The following is a 4,883-nucleotide window of genomic DNA, read 5'->3' on the forward strand; positions in this document are numbered from 1 at the left end:
TACAGAGTTGAGGCCACAAAAGTGAGAGACTGTGTTTTGTTTTATATTTTGATTTTTCTGGTCATGGGGCTTGAACTCTGGGTCCTAGGTGCTCTCCCTCAGCTCCAAGCTAGCGTTACCACTTGAGCCACAACACACTTCCATCTTTTTCTGCTTATGTCATGCTGAGGAATCAAACCCAGTGCACGCAAGGCAGGCACTCTACCACTGAGCCACCTTCCCAACACCTGAGAGACTGTGTTTTAAAAAATCATCTAAACAATAATTGCTTTCTTCTTTGGGATATATAATGAAATATATTAATATCTTTTTATGTCTTTGTGAATTGTCATACTACTAACTTCAGCCACTTTATCCTTTTCAAAGTGATGAAATATTTCTGAGAATTTGCTTCTGTGAAGATTGTTTTTGCATTTATAATTTCTTCTGAATCATTTTTATTTTTATCAAAATAACTTTATATTTCATGTTGATGGGTTATCATACATCAAATACCTCCAAATGTAGATATAGAGTCTAAAGATAGCAGTATGAATATTCTCATACAGCTCTTGTTTATCTGTTATGCACTTTCAGTATTGTGATATTTCTCTTTCTCTTTCACTGTCTCATTTCCTCTCTTTTTCTTTCATGCTCCATATCTGGTAATTAGAATTTCTGCTGGTCTACTGTTATCCTTCAGAATCCACTGGTGTTGTGGAAACATGATAGCGACCATCAGTTACCCTAGCATTCTTTAAGAGTTATTACAGTGACATGATGTTATTCTTTCCTATTCTAAATGGCAAAACAACAGATCTAGGAATTCCTTTTCACTTTTACTACTATTACAAATTTTATCTCATAGGAATCATTGAGACGTTAGGATACTTTTAACCTCTGACCTAAAAGTTCTTTTTCTTTTACAAACAAATTTTTTCTTCTATTATCAGTGAATACATATAATGAAAACAATGCTAACCTATGGAAAGTAGACAGAAGATATTCAGGGATGAAAAACAAGGTTAATGGGAGAAGTGAGTACAAAAGATGCCTATCATAGAACAAATATCCTCAGAGCAGTTTACCATGTACACTTTGTGAGAATGGCAATATGTTGGGAACTATAGATTGAATCAATGAACAACTGATATATATATATATGCACATATATTTATATATGTATATTTATTTGTATATGAATATATGTGTGTATATGCCCATCTATATGTAGACATGCATGTTACTCTACACAAAAATACACACATACCTATACACATGTATAAATGCACACATAGAGAATGACACATAGCTACAGACAACACAAGTTTCACTAGTTGTTGAATATGCCTTAGACAGAATGCTTGGAACCAAATATGTTGAAGAAGTATTTATCTCTATAAGTTCTTTTACCACTCCTCTTATCTCTTAAAACGGTTTTGACAGATTTGATTTGCAAAATGCAGTACAAGTGATAGCAAGTCACTCAGAAATCTCAGTAAGAAAACCTCATATGGCATCTCCCTGCTCCCCAGGGAATGCTTGTTCTTGTAGACACTCTCAACAAACAAAGTAGCAAGAAAATACCCTGGTGCAGAATAAAGTTATAAGTCTTTAAGTGACATTCTTCCTTGAGCTCTTTTCCAACAGCCAGCATCAATTCCTAAGCAGAAGTGTGAGTCCTCACAAGATGGGAGCTCAGCACAACATTTCACCAACTCATTTGAAAAGTCCTATGTGAGGAATACTTACTGAGGTCTTGCTGATTTCCTAGCTAAGAAAATAAGAAAAAAAGAAAGTATTTTAATGCATTAAAATTTGAGAATAATTTGTAACCTGTCAATAAATGTGTATAACACAATTATAACAAAATGAAAAAAAGTGATGTGCGTATGATTTATGTGCTCTTGGACTTGGCGAGTGATTTTAGGTGTATCTATACAAGTAGAATCAGCATAAATCAAGCCAGCATTTCTTCATTTAAGATACAAAGAATGGATACAAGGTGACCCATTGTAACAATGAGATGTACAAGACATTCTATCAGATGCGGGGGGGTGGAGGGAAGGGATGGGGGGTGTGGAGGGAAGGGACGGTATGGGAAAAAACAAGGAGAGGATAAAAATGCTCAGTAAGAAATGTACTCATTACCTTATTTATGTAACTCTAAACCCTGTGCACAGGACATTTACAATAAAAATATGTATTAAAAAGATACAAGGAAAATTTCTGTACTTATAGGAAATTGTATTTGTCACACAATATCAGTAAGATATTGGTTTTAGGACCACAGGCATATTAAAATTTTTGATGCTCAAATTCTGTACATGAACACAGTATATTATTTACATTTGAATCTGACCTCAACCTAGTGCAGTGTAATTGCTATGAAAATTTTTACTACATTCTATGTTTGTAATGAAAAATAAAATCATATGCACTATCCATTCATACAATTTTTTCAGATAATTTTTATTGTGAAAATATAGTAAACAGTGGGTCCAATTACATGTGCAAGGGAATGAGTATATTTCTCATCAAGCTTTTTTGCCTCCTCCTTTGTTTCCCCTTCCCATTCCTTCCCATTCCCCACTCCCCCTCCCCTTTAATCCCCCCCTAGCCAAAGTTGTAAAGTTCGTTTTTCGACATAAATCTTGTACATCTCATTGCTGCAATGAATCCACATTTGTTTTTTCCCTTCCCCTTCACAAATTATACCAACATAAAATACAGTGAAAGCAGGGGTTATACCTTGTGGAAGGGACATACAAAGCAAGAAAGAAATCATCTTATAAATTTGTTAGAAACAATCATAAGAAAGAAAAACATTTGAATCCTTACTTTGGGGTACATTTCGCCAAACATCAACTTATCTGAATGTTTCCGCTTGTCTCAGACATATACTAGGGATTGCAAGTAAGGGAAACCAAGGGAACTATGTTTCTTTGGGCTCAGATTACTTCATCTAATATACTTTTTCCGATTCTTTGTGTTTCCTAACAAATGTGGCAATGTCATTATTTCTGATGGAAGCATAGAATTCCATTGGGTATATAGTCCACATTTTCTTGATCCATTCATCTACTGAGGGGCATCTTGTTTGATTCAATATCTTAGCTATGGTAAATAATGCTGCAATAAACATAGTTTTGATGGTAGCTTTAGTATGGTTTTGCTTGTGATCTCTTGGGTAAATGCCCAAAAGTCTGATGGCTGAGTCATTGGATAGCTCTATGTAAAGTCTTTGAGACGCCTCCATACTAATTTCCAAAGTGGCTGAACAAGTTTACACTCCCACCAACAATGCAGTAAAGTTCCCTTCTGTCCTCATCACTTCCAGCATCTGTTGTTATTAGAGATCTTGATTATAGCCATTGTATCTTGGGTGAGGAGGTATCACGATGTGGTTTTGATTTGCATTTCTTTTCTGGCTAAGAAGGTTGTGCGTTTCTTCATGTGTCTACTGGCCATCCTTCTTTCCTATTCACAGAAGTTTCTCTTTAAGTCTTTAGTCCACTGATTTATTGGGAAGTTGTTTCTTTGAGGATTTGTTGTTGGGGGATTTAATGTTTTTGAGATCCAGGTATACTTTAGATATGAGGCCCTTGTTCTTTGTATGGCTAGTGAAAATCTCCCAATCCATGGGCTTTCTATTGATCTTGCTAGCTATGTGTTTGACGTGCAGAAGTTATGCAATTTATTGCAATCCCATTTGTCCATCCTTTCTTTGTTTTGTTCTGTTTCTGGGTATCTTTAAAGAAAATATTGGTCTATGCAAAGGAAACCTAGGGTTTCTCTTACTCCATTCTTTAAAGTTTTCAGAGTGTCTGCTTTGACTCCGAGGTATTTGATCAATTTGGAGATGATTCTGGTGCAGGGTGGTATATAAGGATATAGATTTCGTTTTCTACAAGTAATTTACCAATTTTGCAAGCACCATTTACTGAAGAGGCTGTCTTTCTTCCATTATAGTTTTTAGCTTCTTCATTGAAGATTACAGTGTTATAGGTCTGTGGATTCATTTCTGAGTTTTCAATTCTATTCCATTGGTCCTGAGGTCAGTTCTTGTGCCCGTAACAAGTTGTTTTGAATATTATAGCTTTGTAGTAGAGTTTGAAATTTGGTATTGATATTCTTCCAGCACTGTTCTTTCTATTAAGGATTGTTTTTGCTATTTGGGTCCTTTCATTTTTCCGTATGAATTTTTGCATTGCGTCTTCTATTTCCTTGAAGCATCTGGTAGGAATATCAATAGGTATTGCATTGAACTAGTAGATAGCCTTGGGAAGTATTGCCATTTTCACGATGTTTATCCTTCCAATCCAGGAACATGGGAGATTTTTCCACTATCGAATTTATGTTTTGATTTCCTTTTTCAAGTTTTTAAAATTTTCATCACAGAGATCCTTAGATTCTTTGGTTAAGTTAATTCCTAGGTATTTTAATGTTGTGGGGCTATTACAAATGGAGTTGCTTTCCTGATTTCAGCCACACTTTTCTCATTCTTGGCATAGAGAAACGCCATTGAATTTTTGAGGGTTAATTTTATACCATGTTACATTGCCAAAGTTTAGAATCAGCTTGAATTATTTGGGAGTGGAGACTATGGTATTCATTAAACACAAGCTAATGTCATCTGCAAAGAGGAAGAGTTTTATTTCATCTTTCCCTATTTGGATCATTTTTATATTTGCCTATTTTCTTGTTGCTGTAGCTAGTCATTCTAATACTAAATTGAAGAGAAGTGGAGAGAGTGGACATCCTTGTCTTGTGCCTGAGTTAAGAGGAAATGGCTTTAGTTTTTCACCATTAAGTTTTATGCTGGCTGTAGGTTTTTGTCACATACAGCCTTTATTCTATTGAGGAATGTTCTCTGGATTCCTAATTTTTCCAGAACCCTCATC

The sequence above is a fragment of the Dipodomys spectabilis genome, unplaced genomic scaffold (genome assembly GCF_019054845.1).
Source record: "Dipodomys spectabilis isolate Male_0828 unplaced genomic scaffold, ASM1905484v1 ptg000284l, whole genome shotgun sequence".
In the NCBI taxonomy this organism is placed as follows: domain Eukaryota; kingdom Metazoa; phylum Chordata; class Mammalia; order Rodentia; family Heteromyidae; genus Dipodomys; species Dipodomys spectabilis.